This window comes from Aythya ferina (assembly GCF_964211825.1).
Source record: "Aythya ferina genome assembly, chromosome: Z".
Taxonomy (NCBI): domain Eukaryota; kingdom Metazoa; phylum Chordata; class Aves; order Anseriformes; family Anatidae; genus Aythya; species Aythya ferina.
In genome coordinates, this window is record NC_140299.1 from 29,722,833 (window position 1) to 29,747,428 (window position 24,596).

The window sequence follows — 24,596 nt, forward strand, 5'->3', positions numbered from 1 at the left end:
GGACAGAACTCAGCTGCCAAGAAGGCGGGGCCTCGGGGCAAAAGGTGCTACGAAAGGGCAGCCTAAAAGGATAAAATTCTGCTCAGCAGTGGGGAGCGAGGAGGAAAAAGTGTGAGAAACAGCTGTGCAAAGTGTAAGGTGAGAGCTGGAGTGGGAGTAAGGAGGGGGAGGAAGGGTTTGGAGGGGCAAGACAAAGAAGAGGAGGAACAGGAGGAGGAGCAGAAGGAGGAGCAGAAGGAGGAGGAAGAGCAGGGGGTGGTTGTGGCGCCAGAATCAAAATTCTAGTGCAGCGCAGCCCATGGAAGACAGCACGCCGGAGCAGGTCGATGTGTCCTGAGGGAAGCTGCAGCCCCCAGAGAGCATGCACAAGAGCCTGCGGGGCACCGTGCATGGGCAAAGCAAGCCGTCCTCCATAGCCTGCAGCTCTGGCAGCTTTGGAGTCTCTTTTCAGCTAGCGTCCCATCGGAAGAGCCCCTGCAGAGTCTGGGCCTGTGAGCCATATTCTTAGGTTGCTGCACGCTCCTTGATGCTGTGGCTGCCTGGGCAAGTTTGGCCCGGCATCTTCAGTATTCCGTGTGGCTTTAAGGCATGGAAGGCCAGGCTACCCCTCACGCATCCCTGCTGACATACTTGTGGACTCGTAGCTGACTTGTATCACCGAGAAAAAGAAGGCACATGTAAAGAAGCATGCGCGAGCCATCAGTGCCCCACAACTTCAAACTCCATAACCACAGTCACGATGCAAAGGCCACTTGTTCTCGCACATTCCCTGCAAAGAGCAGGAACAGTCCACCTGGTTGTCTTGAAATGCGCACACACCCCCTCCCCAAAACTGGCAGCTAAACCCCTTCCACTCCCCAGATTTACAGTTGCAGGCCCGTTTGCTTCTGCCTGATGTCCTGTGGAGCACCTGCTAGCACTTGGCCGGTAAGATCGTGAGCGCTGTGGCAGGCGCTGATGCTGCGTCTGTTGCTAGCACAGCTCCACAGCGCCACGGCTGCAGCCTGAAGTTCTTCCCGGCCGCCAGATGGAGGCGCTGGGCATACACCGCATGGCAGGGCGGGGAAAGGGCCTTTTGTGAAGGGCAGGACTACGCTGCTGAGTGGCCCTCCCGGACGTGGGATGGGCCACGACAGGCAATCCCTCCCACCATCCTGCAGTGGCGGGCACCATTTTGTTTCATGCCGCACTCCACAGTGAGGAGCCGCCATTTTGTGAAAGGGCCCGACCCACTTCTTTCCGTACCGCTGCCTGATTGGCTTAGCCAGCTTTGTTTTTAAAACCCTGTCATCTTCTCATTCCTCCCTCTGATTGGCTGCCTGCTTCCAGACCGGGAAGGTCTCATGTGTAGGAAATGTTTATGTTTCTCTAGAACCGTGCTGGGTGTTTGCCCACGTGCTGGCACCGGGGACTGCTGGTGGCCTCTGAGAAGTAGCCGGTATCGGCGCCATGCAATCTGGCAAGGCCGGTTCCAGCGGCACTGCCGCAGAGCAGGACAGAACTCAGCTGCCAAGAAGGCGGGGCCTCGGGGCAAAAGGTGCTACGAAAGGGCAGCCTAAAAGGATAAAATTCTGCTCAGCAGTGGGGAGCGAGGAGGAAAAAGTGTGAGAAACAGCTGTGCAAAGTGTAAGGTGAGAGCTGGAGTGGGAGTAAGGAGGGGGAGGAAGGGTTTGGAGGGGCAAGACAAAGAAGAGGAGGAACAGGAGGAGGAGCAGAAGGAGGAGCAGAAGGAGGAGGAAGAGCAGGGGGTGGTTGTGGCGCCAGAATCAAAATTCTAGTGCAGCGCAGCCCATGGAAGACAGCACGCCGGAGCAGGTCGATGTGTCCTGAGGGAAGCTGCAGCCCCCAGAGAGCATGCACAAGAGCCTGCGGGGCACCGTGCATGGGCAAAGCAAGCCGTCCTCCATAGCCTGCAGCTCTGGCAGCTTTGGAGTCTCTTTTCAGCTAGCGTCCCATCGGAAGAGCCCCTGCAGAGTCTGGGCCTGTGAGCCATATTCTTAGGTTGCTGCACGCTCCTTGATGCTGTGGCTGCCTGGGCAAGTTTGGCCCGGCATCTTCAGTATTCCGTGTGGCTTTAAGGCATGGAAGGCCAGGCTACCCCTCACGCATCCCTGCTGACATACTTGTGGACTCGTAGCTGACTTGTATCACCGAGAAAAAGAAGGCACATGTAAAGAAGCATGCGTGAGCCATCAGTGCCCCACAACTTCAAACTCCATAACCACAGTCACGATGCAAAGGCCACTTGTTCTCGCACATTCCCTGCAAAGAGCAGGAACAGTCCACCTGGTTGTCTTGAAATGCGCACACACCCCCTCCCCAAAACTGGCAGCTAAACCCCTTCCACTCCCCAGATTTACAGTTGCAGGCCCGTTTGCTTCTGCCTGATGTCCTGTGGAGCACCTGCTAGCACTTGGCTGGTCAGATCGTGAGCGCTGCGGCAGGCGCTGATGCTGCGTCTGTTGCTAGCACAGCTCCACAGCGCCACGGCTGCAGCCTGAAGTTCTTCCCGGCCGCCAGATGGAGGCGCTGGGCATACACCACATGGCAGGGCGGGGAAAGGGCCTTTTGTGAAGGGCAGGACTACGCTGCTGAGTGGCCCTCCCGGACGTGGGATGGGCCACGACAGGCAATCCCTCCCACCATCCTGCAGTGGCGGGCACCATTTTGTTTCATGCCGCACTCCACAGTGAGGAGCCGCCATTTTGTGAAAGGGCCCATCCCACTTCTTTCCGTACCGCTGCCTGATTGGCTTAGCCAGCTTTGTTTTTAAAACCCTGTCATCTTCTCATTCCTCCCTCTGATTGGCTGCCTGCTTCCAGACCGGGAAGGTCTCACGTGTAGGAAATGTTTATGTTTCTCTAGAGCCGTGCTGGGTGTTTGCCCACGTGCTGGCACCGGGGACTGCTGGTGGCCTCTGAGAAGTAGCCGGTATCGGCGCCATGCAATCTGGCAAGGCCGGTTCCAGCGGCACTGCCGCAGAGCAGGACAGAACTCAGCTGCCAAGAAGGCGGGGCCTCGGGGCAAAAGGTGCTACGAAAGGGCAGCCTAAAAGGATAAAATTCTGCTCAGCAGTGGGGAGCGAGGAGGAAAAAGTGTGAGAAACAGCTGTGCAAAGTGTAAGGTGAGAGCTGGAGTGGGAGTAAGGAGGGGGAGGAAGGGTTTGGAGGGGCAAGACAAAGAAGAGGAGGAACAGGAGGAGGAGCAGAAGGAGGAGCAGAAGGAGGAGGAAGAGCAGGGGGTGGTTGTGGCGCCAGAATCAAAATTCTAGTGCAGCGCAGCCCATGGAAGACAGCACGCCGGAGCAGGTCGATGTGTCCTGAGGGAAGCTGCAGCCCCCAGAGAGCATGCACAAGAGCCTGCGGGGCACCGTGCATGGGCAAAGCAAGCCGTCCTCCATAGCCTGCAGCTCTGGCAGCTTTGGAGTCTCTTTTCAGCTAGCGTCCCATCGGAAGAGCCCCTGCAGAGTCTGGGCCTGTGAGCCATATTCTTAGGTTGCTGCACGCTCCTTGATGCTGTGGCTGCCTGGGCAAGTTTGGCCCGGCATCTTCAGTATTCCGTGTGGCTTTAAGGCATGGAAGGCCAGGCTACCCCTCACGCATCCCTGCTGACATACTTGTGGACTCGTAGCTGACTTGTATCACCGAGAAAAAGAAGGCACATGTAAAGAAGCATGCGCGAGCCATCAGTGCCCCACAACTTCAAACTCCATAACCACAGTCACGATGCAAAGGCCACTTGTTCTCGCACATTCCCTGCAAAGAGCAGGAACAGTCCACCTGGTTGTCTTGAAATGCGCACACACCCCCTCCCCAAAACTGGCAGCTAAACCCCTTCCACTCCCCAGATTTACAGTTGCAGGCCCGTTTGCTTCTGCCTGATGTCCTGTGGAGCACCTGCTAGCACTTGGCCGGTAAGATCGTGAGCGCTGTGGCAGGCGCTGATGCTGCGTCTGTTGCTAGCACAGCTCCACAGCGCCACGGCTGCAGCCTGAAGTTCTTCCCGGCCGCCAGATGGAGGCGCTGGGCATACACCGCATGGCAGGGCGGGGAAAGGGCCTTTTGTGAAGGGCAGGACTACGCTGCTGAGTGGCCCTCCCGGACGTGGGATGGGCCACGACAGGCAATCCCTCCCACCATCCTGCAGTGGCGGGCACCATTTTGTTTCATGCCGCACTCCACAGTGAGGAGCCGCCATTTTGTGAAAGGGCCCGACCCACTTCTTTCCGTACCGCTGCCTGATTGGCTTAGCCAGCTTTGTTTTTAAAACCCTGTCATCTTCTCATTCCTCCCTCTGATTGGCTGCCTGCTTCCAGACCGGGAAGGTCTCACGTGTAGGAAATGTTTATGTTTCTCTAGAACCGTGCTGGGTGTTTGCCCACGTGCTGGCACCGGGGACTGCTGGTGGCCTCTGAGAAGTAGCCGGTATCGGCGCCATGCAATCTGGCAAGGCCGGTTCCAGCGGCACTGCCGCAGAGCAGGACAGAACTCAGCTGCCAAGAAGGCGGGGCCTCGGGGCAAAAGGTGCTACGAAAGGGCAGCCTAAAAGGATAAAATTCTGCTCAGCAGTGGGGAGCGAGGAGGAAAAAGTGTGAGAAACAGCTGTGCAAAGTGTAAGGTGAGAGCTGGAGTGGGAGTAAGGAGGGGGAGGAAGGGTTTGGAGGGGCAAGACAAAGAAGAGGAGGAACAGGAGGAGGAGCAGAAGGAGGAGCAGAAGGAGGAGGAAGAGCAGGGGGTGGTTGTGGCGCCAGAATCAAAATTCTAGTGCAGCGCAGCCCATGGAAGACAGCACGCCGGAGCAGGTCGATGTGTCCTGAGGGAAGCTGCAGCCCCCAGAGAGCATGCACAAGAGCCTGCGGGGCACCGTGCATGGGCAAAGCAAGCCGTCCTCCATAGCCTGCAGCTCTGGCAGCTTTGGAGTCTCTTTTCAGCTAGCGTCCCATCGGAAGAGCCCCTGCAGAGTCTGGGCCTGTGAGCCATATTCTTAGGTTGCTGCACGCTCCTTGATGCTGTGGCTGCCTGGGCAAGTTTGGCCCGGCATCTTCAGTATTCCGTGTGGCTTTAAGGCATGGAAGGCCAGGCTACCCCTCACGCATCCCTGCTGACATACTTGTGGACTCGTAGCTGACTTGTATCACCGAGAAAAAGAAGGCACATGTAAAGAAGCATGCGCGAGCCATCAGTGCCCCACAACTTCAAACTCCATAACCACAGTCACGATGCGAAGGCCACTTGTTCTCGCACATTCCCTGCAAAGAGCAGGAACAGTCCACCTGGTTGTCTTGAAATGCGCACACACCCCCTCCCCAAAACTGGCAGCTAAACCCCTTCCACTCCCCAGATTTACAGTTGCAGGCCCGTTTGCTTCTGCCTGATGTCCTGTGGAGCACCTGCTAGCACTTGGCCGGTAAGATCGTGAGCGCTGTGGCAGGCGCTGATGCTGCGTCTGTTGCTAGCACAGCTCCACAGCGCCACGGCTGCAGCCTGAAGTTCTTCCCGGCCGCCAGATGGAGGCGCTGGGCATACACCGCATGGCAGGGCGGGGAAAGGGCCTTTTGTGAAGGGCAGGACTACGCTGCTGAGTGGCCCTCCCGGACGTGGGATGGGCCACGACAGGCAATCCCTCCCACCATCCTGCAGTGGCGGGCACCATTTTGTTTCATGCCGCACTCCACAGTGAGGAGCCGCCATTTTGTGAAAGGGCCCGACCCACTTCTTTCCGTACCGCTGCCTGATTGGCTTAGCCAGCTTTGTTTTTAAAACCCTGTCATCTTCTCATTCCTCCCTCTGATTGGCTGCCTGCTTCCAGACCGGGAAGGTCTCACGTGTAGGAAATGTTTATGTTTCTCTAGAACCGTGCTGGGTGTTTGCCCACGTGCTGGCACCGGGGACTGCTGGTGGCCTCTGAGAAGTAGCCGGTATCGGCGCCATGCAATCTGGCAAGGCCGGTTCCAGCGGCACTGCCGCAGAGCAGGACAGAACTCAGCTGCCAAGAAGGCGGGGCCTCGGGGCAAAAGGTGCTACGAAAGGGCAGCCTAAAAGGATAAAATTCTGCTCAGCAGTGGGGAGCGAGGAGGAAAAAGTGTGAGAAACAGCTGTGCAAAGTGTAAGGTGAGAGCTGGAGTGGGAGTAAGGAGGGGGAGGAAGGGTTTGGAGGGGCAAGACAAAGAAGAGGAGGAACAGGAGGAGGAGCAGAAGGAGGAGCAGAAGGAGGAGGAAGAGCAGGGGGTGGTTGTGGCGCCAGAATCAAAATTCTAGTGCAGCGCAGCCCATGGAAGACAGCACGCCGGAGCAGGTCGATGTGTCCTGAGGGAAGCTGCAGCCCCCAGAGAGCATGCACAAGAGCCTGCGGGGCACCGTGCATGGGCAAAGCAAGCCGTCCTCCATAGCCTGCAGCTCTGGCAGCTTTGGAGTCTCTTTTCAGCTAGCGTCCCATCGGAAGAGCCCCTGCAGAGTCTGGGCCTGTGAGCCATATTCTTAGGTTGCTGCACGCTCCTTGATGCTGTGGCTGCCTGGGCAAGTTTGGCCCGGCATCTTCAGTATTCCGTGTGGCTTTAAGGCATGGAAGGCCAGGCTACCCCTCACGCATCCCTGCTGACATACTTGTGGACTCGTAGCTGACTTGTATCACCGAGAAAAAGAAGGCACATGTAAAGAAGCATGCGCGAGCCATCAGTGCCCCACAACTTCAAACTCCATAACCACAGTCACGATGCGAAGGCCACTTGTTCTCGCACATTCCCTGCAAAGAGCAGGAACAGTCCACCTGGTTGTCTTGAAATGCGCACACACCCCCTCCCCAAAACTGGCAGCTAAACCCCTTCCACTCCCCAGATTTACAGTTGCAGGCCCGTTTGCTTCTGCCTGATGTCCTGTGGAGCACCTGCTAGCACTTGGCCGGTAAGATCGTGAGCGCTGTGGCAGGCGCTGATGCTGCGTCTGTTGCTAGCACAGCTCCACAGCGCCACGGCTGCAGCCTGAAGTTCTTCCCGGCCGCCAGATGGAGGCGCTGGGCATACACCGCATGGCAGGGCGGGGAAAGGGCCTTTTGTGAAGGGCAGGACTACGCTGCTGAGTGGCCCTCCCGGACGTGGGATGGGCCACGACAGGCAATCCCTCCCACCATCCTGCAGTGGCGGGCACCATTTTGTTTCATGCCGCACTCCACAGTGAGGAGCCGCCATTTTGTGAAAGGGCCCGACCCACTTCTTTCCGTACCGCTGCCTGATTGGCTTAGCCAGCTTTGTTTTTAAAACCCTGTCATCTTCTCATTCCTCCCTCTGATTGGCTGCCTGCTTCCAGACCGGGAAGGTCTCACGTGTAGGAAATGTTTATGTTTCTCTAGAACCGTGCTGGGTGTTTGCCCACGTGCTGGCACCGGGGACTGCTGGTGGCCTCTGAGAAGTAGCCGGTATCGGCGCCATGCAATCTGGCAAGGCCGGTTCCAGCGGCACTGCCGCAGAGCAGGACAGAACTCAGCTGCCAAGAAGGCGGGGCCTCGGGGCAAAAGGTGCTACGAAAGGGCAGCCTAAAAGGATAAAATTCTGCTCAGCAGTGGGGAGCGAGGAGGAAAAAGTGTGAGAAACAGCTGTGCAAAGTGTAAGGTGAGAGCTGGAGTGGGAGTAAGGAGGGGGAGGAAGGGTTTGGAGGGGCAAGACAAAGAAGAGGAGGAACAGGAGGAGGAGCAGAAGGAGGAGCAGAAGGAGGAGGAAGAGCAGGGGGTGGTTGTGGCGCCAGAATCAAAATTCTAGTGCAGCGCAGCCCATGGAAGACAGCACGCCGGAGCAGGTCGATGTGTCCTGAGGGAAGCTGCAGCCCCCAGAGAGCATGCACAAGAGCCTGCGGGGCACCGTGCATGGGCAAAGCAAGCCGTCCTCCATAGCCTGCAGCTCTGGCAGCTTTGGAGTCTCTTTTCAGCTAGCGTCCCATCGGAAGAGCCCCTGCAGAGTCTGGGCCTGTGAGCCATATTCTTAGGTTGCTGCACGCTCCTTGATGCTGTGGCTGCCTGGGCAAGTTTGGCCCGGCATCTTCAGTATTCCGTGTGGCTTTAAGGCATGGAAGGCCAGGCTACCCCTCACGCATCCCTGCTGACATACTTGTGGACTCGTAGCTGACTTGTATCACCGAGAAAAAGAAGGCACATGTAAAGAAGCATGCGCGAGCCATCAGTGCCCCACAACTTCAAACTCCATAACCACAGTCACGATGCGAAGGCCACTTGTTCTCGCACATTCCCTGCAAAGAGCAGGAACAGTCCACCTGGTTGTCTTGAAATGCGCACACACCCCCTCCCCAAAACTGGCAGCTAAACCCCTTCCACTCCCCAGATTTACAGTTGCAGGCCCGTTTGCTTCTGCCTGATGTCCTGTGGAGCACCTGCTAGCACTTGGCCGGTAAGATCGTGAGCGCTGCGGCAGGCGCTGATGCTGCGTCTGTTGCTAGCACAGCTCCACAGCGCCACGGCTGCAGCCTGAAGTTCTTCCCGGCCGCCAGATGGAGGCGCTGGGCATACACCGCATGGCAGGGCGGGGAAAGGGCCCTTTGTGAAGGGCAGGACTACGCTGCTGAGTGGCCCTCCCGGACGTGGGATGGGCCACGACAGGCAATCCCTCCCACCATCCTGCAGTGGCGGGCACCATTTTGTTTCATGCCGCACTCCACAGTGAGGAGCCGCCATTTTGTGAAAGGGCCCGACCCACTTCTTTCCGTACCGCTGCCTGATTGGCTTAGCCAGCTTTGTTTATAAAACCCTGTCATCTTCTCATTCCTCCCTCTGATTGGCTGCCTGCTTCCAGACCGGGAAGGTCTCACGTGTAGGAAATGTTTATGTTTCTCTAGAGCCGTGCTGGGTGTTTGCCCACGTGCTGGCACCGGGGACTGCTGGTGGCCTCTGAGAAGTAGCCGGTATCGGCGCCATGCAATCTGGCAAGGCCGGTTCCAGCGGCACTGCCGCAGAGCAGGACAGAACTCAGCTGCCAAGAAGGCGGGGCCTCGGGGCAAAAGGTGCTACGAAAGGGCAGCCTAAAAGGATAAAATTCTGCTCAGCAGTGGGGAGCGAGGAGGAAAAAGTGTGAGAAACAGCTGTGCAAAGTGTAAGGTGAGAGCTGGAGTGGGAGTAAGGAGGGGGAGGAAGGGTTTGGAGGGGCAAGACAAAGAAGAGGAGGAACAGGAGGAGGAGCAGAAGGAGGAGCAGAAGGAGGAGGAAGAGCAGGGGGTGGTTGTGGCGCCAGAATCAAAATTCTAGTGCAGCGCAGCCCATGGAAGACAGCACGCCGGAGCAGGTCGATGTGTCCTGAGGGAAGCTGCAGCCCCCAGAGAGCATGCACAAGAGCCTGCGGGGCACCGTGCATGGGCAAAGCAAGCCGTCCTCCATAGCCTGCAGCTCTGGCAGCTTTGGAGTCTCTTTTCAGCTAGCGTCCCATCGGAAGAGCCCCTGCAGAGTCTGGGCCTGTGAGCCATATTCTTAGGTTGCTGCACGCTCCTTGATGCTGTGGCTGCCTGGGCAAGTTTGGCCCGGCATCTTCAGTATTCCGTGTGGCTTTAAGGCATGGAAGGCCAGGCTACCCCTCACGCATCCCTGCTGACATACTTGTGGACTCGTAGCTGACTTGTATCACCGAGAAAAAGAAGGCACATGTAAAGAAGCATGCGCGAGCCATCAGTGCCCCACAACTTCAAACTCCATAACCACAGTCACGATGCAAAGGCCACTTGTTCTCGCACATTCCCTGCAAAGAGCAGGAACAGTCCACCTGGTTGTCTTGAAATGCGCACACACCCCCTCCCCAAAACTGGCAGCTAAACCCCTTCCACTCCCCAGATTTACAGTTGCAGGCCCGTTTGCTTCTGCCTGATGTCCTGTGGAGCACCTGCTAGCACTTGGCCGGTAAGATCGTGAGCGCTGCGGCAGGCGCTGATGCTGCGTCTGTTGCTAGCACAGCTCCACAGCGCCACGGCTGCAGCCTGAAGTTCTTCCCGGCCGCCAGATGGAGGCGCTGGGCATACACCGCATGGCAGGGCGGGGAAAGGGCCCTTTGTGAAGGGCAGGACTACGCTGCTGAGTGGCCCTCCCGGACGTGGGATGGGCCACGACAGGCAATCCCTCCCACCATCCTGCAGTGGCGGGCACCATTTTGTTTCATGCCGCACTCCACAGTGAGGAGCCGCCATTTTGTGAAAGGGCCCGACCCACTTCTTTCCGTACCGCTGCCTGATTGGCTTAGCCAGCTTTGTTTATAAAACCCTGTCATCTTCTCATTCCTCCCTCTGATTGGCTGCCTGCTTCCAGACCGGGAAGGTCTCACGTGTAGGAAATGTTTATGTTTCTCTAGAGCCGTGCTGGTTTCTTTGCCCACGTGCTGGCACCGGGGACTGCTGGTGGCCTCTGAGAAGTAGCCGGTATCGGCGCCATGCAATCTGGCAAGGCCGGTTCCAGCGGCACTGCCGCAGAGCAGGACAGAACTCAGCTGCCAAGAAGGCGGGGCCTCGGGGCAAAAGGTGCTACGAAAGGGCAGCCTAAAAGGATAAAATTCTGCTCAGCAGTGGGGAGCGAGGAGGAAAAAGTGTGAGAAACAGCTGTGCAAAGTGTAAGGTGAGAGCTGGAGTGGGAGTAAGGAGGGGGAGGAAGGGTTTGGAGGGCCAAGACAAAGAAGAGGAGGAACAGGAGGAGGAGCAGAAGGAGGAGCAGAAGGAGGAGGAAGAGCAGGGGGTGGTTGTGGCGCCAGAATCAAAATTCTAGTGCAGCGCAGCCCATGGAAGACAGCACGCCGGAGCAGGTCGATGTGTCCTGAGGGAAGCTGCAGCCCCCAGAGAGCATGCACAAGAGCCTGCGGGGCACCGTGCATGGGCAAAGCAAGCCGTCCTCCATAGCCTGCAGCTCTGGCAGCTTTGGAGTCTCTTTTCAGCTAGCGTCCCATCGGAAGAGCCCCTGCAGAGTCTGGGCCTGTGAGCCATATTCTTAGGTTGCTGCACGCTCCTTGATGCTGTGGCTGCCTGGGCAAGTTTGGCCCGGCATCTTCAGTATTCCGTGTGGCTTTAAGGCATGGAAGGCCAGGCTACCCCTCACGCATCCCTGCTGACATACTTGTGGACTCGTAGCTGACTTGTATCACCGAGAAAAAGAAGGCACATGTAAAGAAGCATGCGCGAGCCATCAGTGCCCCACAACTTCAAACTCCATAACCACAGTCACGATGCAAAGGCCACTTGTTCTCGCACATTCCCTGCAAAGAGCAGGAACAGTCCACCTGGTTGTCTTGAAATGCGCACACACCCCCTCCCCAAAACTGGCAGCTAAACCCCTTCCACTCCCCAGATTTACAGTTGCAGGCCCGTTTGCTTCTGCCTGATGTCCTGTGGAGCACCTGCTAGCACTTGGCCGGTAAGATCGTGAGCGCTGCGGCAGGCGCTGATGCTGCGTCTGTTGCTAGCACAGCTCCACAGCGCCACGGCTGCAGCCTGAAGTTCTTCCTGGCCGCCAGATGGAGGCGCTGGGCATACACCGCATGGCAGGGCGGGGAAAGGGCCCTTTGTGAAGGGCAGGACTACGCTGCTGAGTGGCCCTCCCGGACGTGGGATGGGCCACGACAGGCAATCCCTCCCACCATCCTGCAGTGGCGGGCACCATTTTGTTTCATGCCGCACTCCACAGTGAGGAGCCGCCATTTTGTGAAAGGGCCCGACCCACTTCTTTCCGTACCGCTGCCTGATTGGCTTAGCCAGCTTTGTTTATAAAACCCTGTCATCTTCTCATTCCTCCCTCTGATTGGCTGCCTGCTTCCAGACCGGGAAGGTCTCACGTGTAGGAAATGTTTATGTTTCTCTAGAGCCGTGCTGGTTTCTTTGCCCACGTGCTGGCACCGGGGACTGCTGGTGGCCTCTGAGAAGTAGCCGGTATCGGCGCCATGCAATCTGGCAAGGCCGGTTCCAGCGGCACTGCCGCAGAGCAGGACAGAACTCAGCTGCCAAGAAGGCGGGGCCTCGGGGCAAAAGGTGCTACGAAAGGGCAGCCTAAAAGGATAAAATTCTGCTCAGCAGTGGGGAGCGAGGAGGAAAAAGTGTGAGAAACAGCTGTGCAAAGTGTAAGGTGAGAGCTGGAGTGGGAGTAAGGAGGGGGAGGAAGGGTTTGGAGGGCCAAGACAAAGAAGAGGAGGAACAGGAGGAGGAGCAGAAGGAGGAGCAGAAGGAGGAGGAAGAGCAGGGGGTGGTTGTGGCGCCAGAATCAAAATTCTAGTGCAGCGCAGCCCATGGAAGACAGCACGCCGGAGCAGGTCGATGTGTCCTGAGGGAAGCTGCAGCCCCCAGAGAGCATGCACAAGAGCCTGCGGGGCACCGTGCATGGGCAAAGCAAGCCGTCCTCCATAGCCTGCAGCTCTGGCAGCTTTGGAGTCTCTTTTCAGCTAGCGTCCCATCGGAAGAGCCCCTGCAGAGTCTGGGCCTGTGAGCCATATTCTTAGGTTGCTGCACGCTCCTTGATACTGTGGCTGCCTGGGCAAGTTTGGCCCGGCATCTTCAGTATTCCGTGTGGCTTTAAGGCATGGAAGGCCAGGCTACCCCTCACGCATCCCTGCTGACATACTTGTGGACTCGTAGCTGACTTGTATCACCGAGAAAAAGAAGGCACATGTAAAGAAGCATGCGCGAGCCATCAGTGCCCCACAACTTCAAACTCCATAACCACAGTCACGATGCAAAGGCCACTTGTTCTCGCACATTCCCTGCAAAGAGCAGGAACAGTCCACCTGGTTGTCTTGAAATGCGCACACACCCCCTCCCCAAAACTGGCAGCTAAACCCCTTCCACTCCCCAGATTTACAGTTGCAGGCCCGTTTGCTTCTGCCTGATGTCCTGTGGAGCACCTGCTAGCACTTGGCCGGTAAGATCGTGAGCGCTGCGGCAGGCGCTGATGCTGCGTCTGTTGCTAGCACAGCTCCACAGCGCCACGGCTGCAGCCTGAAGTTCTTCCCGGCCGCCAGATGGAGGCGCTGGGCATACACCGCATGGCAGGGCGGGGAAAGGGCCCTTTGTGAAGGGCAGGACTACGCTGCTGAGTGGCCCTCCCGGACGTGGGATGGGCCACGACAGGCAATCCCTCCCACCATCCTGCAGTGGCGGGCACCATTTTGTTTCATGCCGCACTCCACAGTGAGGAGCCGCCATTTTGTGAAAGGGCCCGACCCACTTCTTTCCATACCGCTGCCTGATTGGCTTAGCCAGCTTTGTTTATAAAACCCTGTCATCTTCTCATTCCTCCCTCTGATTGGCTGCCTGCTTCCAGACCGGGAAGGTCTCACGTGTAGGAAATGTTTATGTTTCTCTAGAGCCGTGCTGGTTTCTTTGCCCACGTGCTGGCACCGGGGACTGCTGGTGGCCTCTGAGAAGTAGCCGGTATCGGCGCCATGCAATCTGGCAAGGCCGGTTCCAGCGGCACTGCCGCAGAGCAGGACAGAACTCAGCTGCCAAGAAGGCGGGGCCTCGGGGCAAAAGGTGCTACGAAAGGGCAGCCTAAAAGGATAAAATTCTGCTCAGCAGTGGGGAGCGAGGAGGAAAAAGTGTGAGAAACAGCTGTGCAAAGTGTAAGGTGAGAGCTGGAGTGGGAGTAAGGAGGGGGAGGAAGGGTTTGGAGGGGCAAGACAAAGAAGAGGAGGAACAGGAGGAGGAGCAGAAGGAGGAGCAGAAGGAGGAGGAAGAGCAGGGGGTGGTTGTGGCGCCAGAATCAAAATTCTAGTGCAGCGCAGCCCATGGAAGACAGCATGCCGGAGCAGGTCGATGTGTCCTGAGGGAAGCTGCAGCCCCCAGAGAGCATGCACAAGAGCCTGCGGGGCACCGTGCATGGGCAAAGCAAGCCGTCCTCCATAGCCTGCAGCTCTGGCAGCTTTGGAGTCTCTTTTCAGCTAGCGTCCCATCGGAAGAGCCCCTGCAGAGTCTGGGCCTGTGAGCCATATTCTTAGGTTGCTGCACGCTCCTTGATGCTGTGGCTGCCTGGGCAAGTTTGGCCCGGCATCTTCAGTATTCCGTGTGGCTTTAAGGCATGGAAGGCCAGGCTACCCCTCACGCATCCCTGCTGACATACTTGTGGACTCGTAGCTGACTTGTATCACCGAGAAAAAGAAGGCACATGTAAAGAAGCATGCGCGAGCCATCAGTGCCCCACAACTTCAAACTCCATAACCACAGTCACGATGCAAAGGCCACTTGTTCTCGCACATTCCCTGCAAAGAGCAGGAACAGTCCACCTGGTTGTCTTGAAATGCGCACACACCCCCTCCCCAAAACTGGCAGCTAAACCCCTTCCACTCCCCAGATTTACAGTTGCAGGCCCGTTTGCTTCTGCCTGATGTCCTGTGGAGCACCTGCTAGCACTTGGCCGGTAAGATCGTGAGCGCTGCGGCAGGCGCTGATGCTGCGTCTGTTGCTAGCACAGCTCCACAGCGCCACGGCTGCAGCCTGAAGTTCTTCCCGGCCGCCAGATGGAGGCGCTGGGCATACACCGCATGGCAGGGCGGGGAAAGGGCCCTTTGTGAAGGGCAGGACTACGCTGCTGAGTGGCCCTCCCGGACGTGGGATGGGCCACGACAGGCAATCCCTCCCACCATCCTGCAGTGGCGGGCACCATTTTGTTTCATGCCGCACTCCACAGTGAGGAGCCGCCATTTTGTGAAAGGGCCCGACCCACTTCTTTCCGTACCGCTGCCTGATTGGCTTAGCCAGCTTTGTTTATAAAACCCTGTCATCTTCTCATTCCTCCCTCTGATTGGCTGCCTGCTTCCAGACCGGGAAGGTCTCACGTGTAGGAAATGTTTATGTTTCTCTAGAACCGTGCTGGGTGTTTGCCCACGTGCTGGCACCAGGGACTGCTGGTGGCCTCTGAGAAGTAGCCGGTATCGGCGCCATGCAATCTGGCAAGGCCGGTTCCAGCGGCACTGCCGCAGAGCAGGACAGAACTCAGCTGCCAAGAAGGCGGGGCCTCGGGGCAAAAGGTGCTACGAAAGGGCAGCCTAAAAGGATAAAATTCTGCTCAGCAGTGGGGAGCGAGGAGGAAAAAGTGTGAGAAACAGCTGTGCAAAGTGTAAGGTGAGAGCTGGAGTGGGAGTAAGGAGGGGGAGGAAGGGTTTGGAGGGGCAAGACAAAGAAGAGGAGGAACAGGAGGAGGAGCAGAAGGAGGAGCAGAAGGAGGAGGAAGAGCAGGGGGTGGTTGTGGCGCCAGAATCAAAATTCTAGTGCAGCGCAGCCCATGGAAGACAGCACGCCGGAGCAGGTCGATGTGTCCTGAGGGAAGCTGCAGCCCCCAGAGAGCATGCACAAGAGCCTGCGGGGCACCGTGCATGGGCAAAGCAAGCCGTCCTCCATAGCCTGCAGCTCTGGCAGCTTTGGAGTCTCTTTTCAGCTAGCGTCCCATCGGAAGAGCCCCTGCAGAGTCTGGGCCTGTGAGCCATGTTCTTAGGTTGCTGCACGCTCCTTGATGCTGTGGCTGCCTGGGCAAGTTTGGCCCGGCATCTTCAGTATTCCGTGTGGCTTTAAGGCATGGAAGGCCAGGCTACCCCTCACGCATCCCTGCTGACATACTTGTGGACTCGTAGCTGACTTGTATCACCGAGAAAAAGAAGGCACATGTAAAGAAGCATGCGCGAGCCATCAGTGCCCCACAACTTCAAACTCCATAACCACAGTCACGATGCAAAGGCCACTTGTTCTCGCACATTCCCTGCAAAGAGCAGGAACAGTCCACCTGGTTGTCTTGAAATGCGCACACACCCCCTCCCCAAAACTGGCAGCTAAACCCCTTCCACTCCCCAGATTTACAGTTGCAGGCCCGTTTGCTTCTGCCTGATGTCCTGTGGAGCACCTGCTAGCACTTGGCCGGTAAGATCGTGAGCGCTGCGGCAGGCGCTGATGCTGCGTCTGTTGCTAGCACAGCTCCACAGCGCCACGGCTGCAGCCTGAAGTTCTTCCCGGCCGCCAGATGGAGGCGCTGGGCATACACCGCATGGCAGGGCGGGGAAAGGGCCCTTTGTGAAGGGCAGGACTACGCTGCTGAGTGGCCCTCCCGGACGTGGGATGGGCCACGACAGGCAATCCCTCCCACCATCCTGCAGTGGCGGGCACCATTTTGTTTCATGCCGCACTCCACAGTGAGGAGCCGCCATTTTGTGAAAGGGCCCGACCCACTTCTTTCCGTACCGCTGCCTGATTGGCTTAGCCAGCTTTGTTTATAAAACCCTGTCATCTTCTCATTCCTCCCTCTGATTGGCTGCCTGCTTCCAGACCGGGAAGGTCTCACGTGTAGGAAATGTTTATGTTTCTCTAGAGCCGTGCTGGTTTCTTTGCCCACGTGCTGGCACCGGGGACTGCTGGTGGCCTCTGAGAAGTAGCCGGTATCGGCGCCATGCAATCTGGCAAGGCCGGTTCCAGCGGCACTGCCGCAGAGCAGGACAGAACTCAGCTGCCAAGAAGGCGGGGCCTCGGGGCAAAAGGTGCTACGAAAGGGCAGCCTAAAAGGATAAAATTCTGCTCAGCAGTGGGGAGCGAGGAGGAAAAAGTGTGAGAAACAGCTGTGCAAAGTGTAAGGTGAGAGCTGGAGTGGGAGTAAGGAGGGGGAGGAAGGGTTTGGAGGGGCAAGACAAAGAAGAGGAGGAACAGGAGGAGGAGCAGAAGGAGGAGCAGAAGGAGGAGGAAGAGCAGGGGGTGGTTGTGGCGCCAGAATCAAAATTCTAGTGCAGCGCAGCCCATGGAAGACAGCATGCCGGAGCAGGTCGATGTGTCCTGAGGGAAGCTGCAGCCCCCAGAGAGCATGCACAAGAGCCTGCGGGGCACCGTGCATGGGCAAAGCAAGCCGTCCTCCATAGCCTGCAGCTCTGGCAGCTTTGGAGTCTCTTTTCAGCTAGCGTCCCATCGGAAGAGCCCCTGCAGAGTCTGGGCCTGTGAGCCATATTCTTAGGTTGCTGCACGCTCCTTGATGCTGTGGCTGCCTGGGCAAGTTTGGCCCGGCATCTTCAGTATTCCGTGTGGCTTTAAGGCATGGAAGGCCAGGCTACCCCTCACGCATCCCTGCTGACATACTTGTGGACTCGTAGCTGACTTGTATCACCGAGAAAAAGAAGGCACATGTAAAGAAGCATGCGCGAGCCATCAGTGCCCCACAACTTCAAACTCCATAACCACAGTCACGATGCAAAGGCCACTTGTTCTCGCACATTCCCTGCAAAGAGCAGGAACAGTCCACCTGGTTGTCTTGAAATGCGCACACACCCCCTCCCCAAAACTGGCAGCTAAACCCCTTCCACTCCCCAGATTTACAGTTGCAGGCCCGTTTGCTTCTGCCTGATGTCCTGTGGAGCACCTGCTAGCACTTGGCCGGTCAGATCGTGAGCGCTGCGGCAGGCGCTGATGCTGCGTCTGTTGCTAGCACAGCTCCACAGCGCCACGGCTGCAGCCTGAAGTTCTTCCCGGCCGCCAGATGGAGGCGCTGGGCATACACCGCATGGCAGGGCGGGGAAAGGGCCTTTTGTGAAGGGCAGGACTACGCTGCTGAGTGGCCCTCCCGGACGTGGGATGGGCCACGACAGGCAATCCCTCCCACCATCCTGCAGTGGCGGGCACCATTTTGTTTCATGCCGCACTCCACAGTGAGGAGCCACCATTTTGTGAAAGGGCCCATCCCACTTCTTTCCGTACCGCTGCCTGATTGGCTTAGCCAGCTTTGTTTTTAAAACCCTGTCATCTTCTCATTCCTCCCTCTGATTGGCTGCCTGCTTCCAGACCGGGAAGGTCTCACGTGTAGGAAATGTTTATGTTTCTCTAGAGCCGTGCTGGGTGTTTGCCCACGTGCTGGCACCGGGGACTGCTGGTGGCCTCTGAGAAGTAGCCGGTATCGGCGCCATGCAATCTGGCAAGGCCGGTTCCAGCGGCACTGCCGCAGAGCAGGACAGAACTCAGCTGCCAAGAAGGCGGGGCCTCGGGGCAAAAGGTGCTACGAAAGGGCAGCCTAAAAGGATAAAATTCTGCTCAGCAGTGGGGAGCGAGGAGGAAAAAGTGTGAGAAACAGCTGTGCAAAGTGTAAGGTGAGAGCTGGAGTGGGAGTAAGGAGGGGGAGGAAGGGTTTGGAGGGGCAAGACAAAGAAGAGGAGGAACAGGAGGAGGAGCAGAAGGAGGAGCAGAAGGAGGAGGAAGAGCAGGGGGTGGTTGTGGCGCCAGAATCAAAATTCTAGTGCAGCGCAGCCCATGGAAGACAGCACGCCGGAGCAGGTCGATGTGTCCTGAGGGAAGCTGCAGCCCCCAGAGAGCATGCACAAGAGCCTGCGGGGCACCGTGCATGGGCAAAGCAAGCCGTCCTCCATAGCCTGCAGCTCTGGCAGCTTTGGAGTCTCTTTTCAGCTAGCGTCCCATCGGAAGAGCCCCTGCAGAGTCTGGGCCTGTGAGCCATATTCTTAGGTTGCTGCACGCTCCTTGATGCTGTGGCCGCCTGGGCAAGTTTGGCCCGGCATCTTCAGTATTCCGTGTGGCTTTAAGGCATGGAAGGCCAGGCTACCCCTCACGCATCCCTGCTGACATACTTGTGGACTCGTAGCTGACTTGTATCACCGAGAAAAAGAAGGCACATGTAAAGAAGCATGCGCGAGCCATCAGTGCCCCACAACTTCAAACTCCATAACCACAGTCACGATGCGAAGGCCACTTGTTCTCGCACATTCCCTGCAAAGAGCAGGAACAGTCCACCTGGTTGTCTTGAAATGGGCACACACCCCCTCCCCAAAACTGGCAGCTAAACCCCTTCCACTCCCCAGATTTACAGTTGCAGGCCCGTTTGCTTCTGCCTGATGTCCTGTGGAGCACCTGCTAGCACTTGGCTGGTCAGATCGTGAGCGCTGTGGCAGGCGCTGATGCTGCGTCTGTTGCTAGCACAGCTCCACAGCGCCACGGCTGCAGCCTGAAGTTCTTCCTGGCCACCAGATGGCGGTGCTGGGCATACTTTAGCTGGCAGCTAAACGCCTTCCACTCCCCAGATTAATGTTGCAATCTCATTTTCTTATGCATCAGCTCAATGCTTTGGAAACCTTATCTCTAATACGAATTGCACCTAAATCCTTTTTTCTTCAGCATGCCAACCTGTAGAGGGGATAGGAGATATTTTTACTACCTATCAATTCTCCCTTTCTCCTGCAGCTCCCACTTATACCCAGAGATGGTTATGATAGTTCTCCAGGATTTTGAATATTCTTGGGATATTCACACCGACATGTTGTTATTGTTATATCTCCTGAATTCACTTATTTTCTTTAAGGTTAAACAGGGACTTAGGAATGCCATCCTGAGATTTTTCCTGAGGCTGGATATTTGTGAGTGGCAGCAAGTGCGGGACGATATGGATTGGTATCTAGAGCAGTGGATAACTCCAGTGTTTTTGAAATTCAGCCCTGAACAACTGGAAATTCTTAAAAAACTGGTAGAACACTTGAAAAAGGGATGTCATGACTCTGGCAATTCCAAAGAGACACAATTCACTGTAGCGTGCCATGGTCTGGCCGTTGCCTATCGAGCTTCAACCGATGCTACTATAAATCTAGGGACAGACCCTGTGGCCACTCCAAATCCTGAGACAGGCCCAATGGCCACTGCAGCCCCTGCAGCCACTCCAACCCCTACAATGGACCCTGCGGCCACTGCAGCCCGTGCAGCCACTCCAACCTCTGCAGCCACTTCAGCCCCTGTGGCCTCTCCAGCTCCTGTGGCTTTTCCAGCCCCTGCAGCTTCTCCAGCCCCTGTGGCTACTGCAGCCCCTATAGTTTCTTCAGCCCCTGCGGTCTTTCCAGCTCCCATGACTTCTCCAGCTCCTGTGGCCTCTCCAGCTCCTGTGGCCACTCCAGCTCCTGCGGCCAGTCCAACCCCTGTGATTGGCCCAGCGGTGGTTCCAGCTCCTGTGACAAGCCCAGCAGTCATTCCAGCCCCTGTGGCAGGTCTTGTGGCTGGGTCAGAGAAATGAACTGTAGCAGTGCAAGCTGCCCCTGTAGACATGGTGAAAAAAGTGGTATAGAGAGTCAAATTGTTTCGAATACAGAGAAGCTCCTGCTAAGACTAAGCATAGAAAAGATGAGGCCGGACCATCAGAGGAACAGGAGGATGAAGATGAAGATGTCAAATAAGCAACAGTAACTACCCGAAAACCATACCAGTGTGAGCTACGAGATGTGCGAAAAGATTTTGGTTGCTGTATAGGTGAGCAGCTTGTCACCTGGCTGCTCCGGTGCTGGGACACCGGAGCCAATTGTCTGGAATTAGAGGGCACGGAAGCCAGGTGGCTGGGATCCCTTGCTAGAGATGCAGACATCGACAAAGCAGTTGAAGATGGAGCGCCACCATTCAGCCTCTGGAGGCACCTCCTGTCAGCTGTGAAGGAAAGATACCCCTTCAAGGAAGAACTCGTATGTCTACCAGGCAAGTGGACCACTATGGAGAAGGGAATCCAGTACCTGAGGGAATGAACCATACAAGAGGTGATTTATAGGGACCTAGACAACGAACGAATATCCACAGATCCAGATGAAGTCCAGTGTACACGACCCTAGTGGCAGAAGCTTGAACAGAGTGCGCCATCATCATATGCCAGCTCATTGGCAGTAATGGCCTGGAAAGAACATGAGGAACCCACAGTGGATGAAGTGACTGAACAATTCTGGCAGTACAAAGAAAGCCTCTCCTCTTCCCTACACGCCTGCATCTCAGCTGTGGAGAAACTTTCTGAAGAGTTTTACCAACTTAAAGAGAATTTATTCTCCTCCCCACCTGTACAAAGTAGTCTCCACCAACTAAAAGAGAATACTTTGGAGAAACTTTCTGAAGAGGTCCACCAATTTAAAGAGAGTTTATTTTCCTCCCCACCTGTACAAACCAGTGTCAGCTATCAGCAGTAAGCGTCCGTCCATGCAAGGAAGACGATAAAGCGTGTACACACCCCTTGCCCCCCTGTGGTTTTACCTACGTGACCATGGAGAGGACATGAGAAAATGGGATAGAAAATCTACCTCAACCCTAGACGCACAGGTAAGTGAGTTGCAAAGAAAAATAACTGGGAAAAAGGGGTTCTCTGAGAAGTTTGCTGCTCCAACTTCCAGCAGTCAGTCCTTCAGACACGGAAATGAAGATTCTGACCAGGATTAGAGAGGCCTTGCGTCCAGCCAGGGGGTGGAAAGGGACAATCGAGTTTATTGGACTGTGTAGATTCTATGGCCTGGCACGTCAGACACACAGAAGTAAAAGGCTTTAGTAGACACCGGTGCACTGTGAACTGTAATGCCCTCAAGCTATAAAGGGCCAGAAGCCATCTGTATTTATGGGGTGATGGGTGGATCCCAGCAGTTAACTGTACCGGAGGCTGAGGTGAGGAATAACTGGGAATAACTGGCAAAAGCACTGTATTGTGACTGGCCTGGATGCTCCATGCATCCTTGGCATAGACTATCTCAGAAGAGGATATTTCAAGGACCCAAAAGGGTTCCGGTGGGATTTTGGCATAGCTGCCTTAGAGACAGAGGACATTAAACAGTTGTCTACCTTGCCTGGTCTCTCGGAGGACCCTTCTGTTATGCGGTTCACAGAATCACAGAATCATCTAGGTTGGAAGAGACCTCCAAGATCACCTAGTCCAACCTCTTATCTATTACTAACAAGTCCTCCACTAAACCATATCTCTAAGATCTATATCTAAACGTCTTTTAAAGACCTCCAGGGATGGTGACTCCACCGCTTCCCTGGGCAGCCCGTTCCAATGCCTCACAACCCTTTCAGCAAAGAAGTTTTTCCTAATAACCAAACCTAAACCTCCCCTGGGACAACTTTAGCCCATTCCCCCTCGTCTTGTCACCAGGCACGTGGGAGAACAGACCAATCCCCACCTCGCTACAGCCTCCGTAACGTACCTGCAGAGAGCAAGAAGGTCGCCCCTGAGCCTCCTTTTCTCCAGGCTGAACAATCCCAGCCCCCTCAGCTGCTCCTCGTAAGACTTGTTCTCCAGACTCTTCACCAGCTTTGTTGCCCTTCTCTGGACTCTCTCAAGCACCTCCATGTCCTTCTTGTAGTGAGGAACCCAAAACTGAACACAGCACTTGAGGTGCGGCCTCACCAGAGCCGAGTACAGGGGGACAATCACTTACTTAGACCTGCTGGCCACACTGCTTCTTGTACAAGCCAGGATGCTGTTGGCCTTCTTGGCCACCTGAGCACACTGCTGGCTCATATTCAGCTGACCATCAACCAATACTCTCAGGTCCTTCTCTGCCAGGCAGCTCTCCAACCACTCATCTCTCAGCCTGTAGCTCTGCTTGGGGTGGTTGTGCCCCAGGTGCAGGACCCGGCACTTGGCCTTGTTGAACTTCATAGAGTTGGCCTCAACCCATCGGTCCAGCCTATCCAGATCCTCCTGCAGTGCCTTCCTACCCGTGAGCAGATTGACACACGCACCTAACTTGGTGTCATCTGCAAACTTACTGAGGGTGCACTTGATCCTCTCATCCAGATCATCGATAAAGATATTAAAGGGAACTGGCCCTAGTACTGAGCCCTGATGGACTCCACTAGTGACTGGCCTCCAACTGGATTTAACTCCATTCTCCACGACTCTTTGGGCCTGTCTATCCAGCCAGTTTTTAATCCAAGAAAGCGTATGCCAGTCCAAGCCATGAGCAACCAGTTTCTTGAGGAGAACGCTGTGGGAAATGTTGTCGACGGAAGGAAGACACAGACGCTCAATATGAGTGATCAGTGAACTTCGATTTATTGGATAGCTCAGTCGTCTTTTATCTAATTCAATATAATTAGCTCATACATATTGCAAAAGCTAAGCTCATGATTGGTTAGTGCATTTCTCTATTTTATCAGCTAGTTTCTCACTCCCATTGACCGAAATAACACAGTCAGTACTTTCCCAAACCACCAATGGATATCGTGTTCCTTAGCTCCCACCTAGCTGAGTATGTTCTCAGGCTCATATGAGCTGAGTTCAATACTTTCTTAACTCGTGACCTCCTAGCTGCTCAACATTCACATGACCTACTTCACTTAACCATTCCTCCACAGGGAAACAGTGTCAAAAAGCTTACTGAAGTCATGGTAGACCACATCCACTGCCTTTCCCTCATCCCCTAAGCGCGGCACTTTGTCATAGGAGGAGATCAAGTTTGTCAAGCAGGACCTGCCTTTCATAAACCCATGCTGACTGGGCCTGATCACCTAGTTGCCCTGCAAGCGCTGCGTGATAAGATAATCTGCTCCATGAGCTTCCTTGGCACTGAGGTCAAACTAATAGGCCTATAGTTTGCCAGGTCTACCCTCTGGCCCTTCTTGCAGATGACTGTCACACTTGCTAGCTGCCAGTCAACTGGGACCTCTCCTGATAGCCAGGACTGCCAATAAATGATGGAAAGAGTCTTGGCCAGCTCTTCCGCCAGTTCTCTCAGTACGCTCGGGTGGATCCCATCCAGCCTCATCGACTTGCGTACATCGAAGTGCTGTAGCAGGTTGCTAACCATTTCCTCGTGGATTGTGGGGGCCACATTGTGCTCCCCATCCCCTTCCACCAGTTTAGGGTACTGGGTATCTAGAGAACAGCTGGTCTTGCTGCTAAAGACTGAGGCAAAAAAAGGCATTAAGCACCTCAGCCTTTTCCTCATCTCTCCTCTCTAAGTTTCCCCCCACATCCAGTTAAAGGATGGAGACTCTCCTTAGTCCTCCTTTTCATGTTAATGTATTTATAAAAACATTTCCTTTTATCTTTAACAGTAGTAGCCTGACTGAGCTCCAGATGAGCTTTTGGCCTTTCTAATTTTTTCCCTGCACATCCTTACAAAACCCTTATAATTCTTCTGAGTGGCCCACCCTCTTTTCCAAAGATCGCAAAACCTCTTTTTTTTTTTTTTTTTTTTTTTTTTTTTTTTCCTAAGCTCTAGCCCTCTAGCCTCAAATCTCTGTTCAGCCAGGCCGGTCTTCTTCCACACTGGCTCATCTCTGGGCGCCTGGGGACACACCGCTCCTGAGCCATTAAGATTTCCTTCTTGAGGAGTGCCCAGCCTTCCAAGACTCCTCTGCCCTTCAGAACTGCCTCCCAAGGGACTCTACCAACCAGTGTCCTAAACACCTCAAAGTCAGCCCTCTGGAAGCCCAAGGCAGCAGTTTTACTGATCCTTCTCCTGACTTCGCCAAGAATAGAGAACTCTACTATTTCATGGTCACTCTGCCCAAAACAGCTCCTGACCACCACATCTCCCACCAGTACTTCTCTGTTTGTGAACAGAAGATCTAGCGGGGCACCTCCCCTGGCAGGCTCACTAACCAGCTGCATCAGGAAACTATCTTCCATGCTCTCCAGAAACCTCCTAGACTGTTTCCTCTGAGATGTATTGCATTTCCAGAATACATCTGGGAGGTTGAAGTCCCCCATCAGAACAAGAGCTGATGATTTCACAACGTTTGCCAGATGCCTGTAGAACTCCTCATCCATCTCCTCATTCTGGTTTGGCAGTCTGTAACAGACCCCCACCAGGATGCTTGCCTTGTTGGCCTTCCTGCCGATCCTAACCCACAGGGGCTCAACCTTATTTCCAGTCTCAA

At 55.5% G+C, this 24,596-nt stretch overlaps 1 long non-coding RNA gene across 1 annotated transcript in view; it reads right to left on the reverse strand.

The window, feature by feature from the left end:
- Nucleotides 1-23,877, reverse strand: part of LOC311427748 — a 44,302-nt gene extending 20,425 nt beyond the window's left edge. The window contains exon 1 of the long non-coding RNA XR_014687535.1: nt 23,013-23,877. This is a non-coding gene — a long non-coding RNA (uncharacterized lncRNA). The remainder of the gene's footprint in view (nt 1-23,012) is intronic.
- Between the last annotated feature and the right edge of the window lie 719 nt (nt 23,878-24,596).